Raw genomic sequence first — 513 nt, forward strand, 5'->3', positions numbered from 1 at the left:
ATACTTTTTTTTTTTTTTTTCCATTGCCCCAGTATTTGTTGAAAAAGCAACAAAAAATGTCAGTCCCTGTTTTTACCCTATTCGTGCAAGGTGTCCGATGAATAGATGAGAGATGGACAGACAGTGAGAGAGAGACTGATATGCCTGAGATCTGCTCATCTTCAACACCTCTCCTCCACAGGTGGCTATCTCATACTAGTTTCTCTTGCTTGCTGATTTTGGCTTGTAGCTTTTGTCCTAACATACCCTTTACAGACTTTTCAGAAAAAGACAGAAAGATCCCTGACACATCCAGAAGCTTTCCATGCACGGCGTGGCTGCTGTTTCCCAGCCTTACAACAACAGCTCAGCGAGTGCATGCAAACAAGACCTCTACACTCAGCTCCAACATTTCATATCATAACTATTTTCTTTTTGATGGGGAATGTGTTTCGCCCTCCCCTGACGCTCAGTCCCACTGGAAACAGTGCGCGCACACACACACACACACACACACACACACACATACACACA

The sequence above is a fragment of the Sinocyclocheilus anshuiensis genome, unplaced genomic scaffold (genome assembly GCF_001515605.1).
Source record: "Sinocyclocheilus anshuiensis isolate Anshui unplaced genomic scaffold, SAMN03320099.WGS_v1.1 scaffold78, whole genome shotgun sequence".
Taxonomy (NCBI): Eukaryota; Metazoa; Chordata; class Actinopteri; order Cypriniformes; family Cyprinidae; genus Sinocyclocheilus; species Sinocyclocheilus anshuiensis.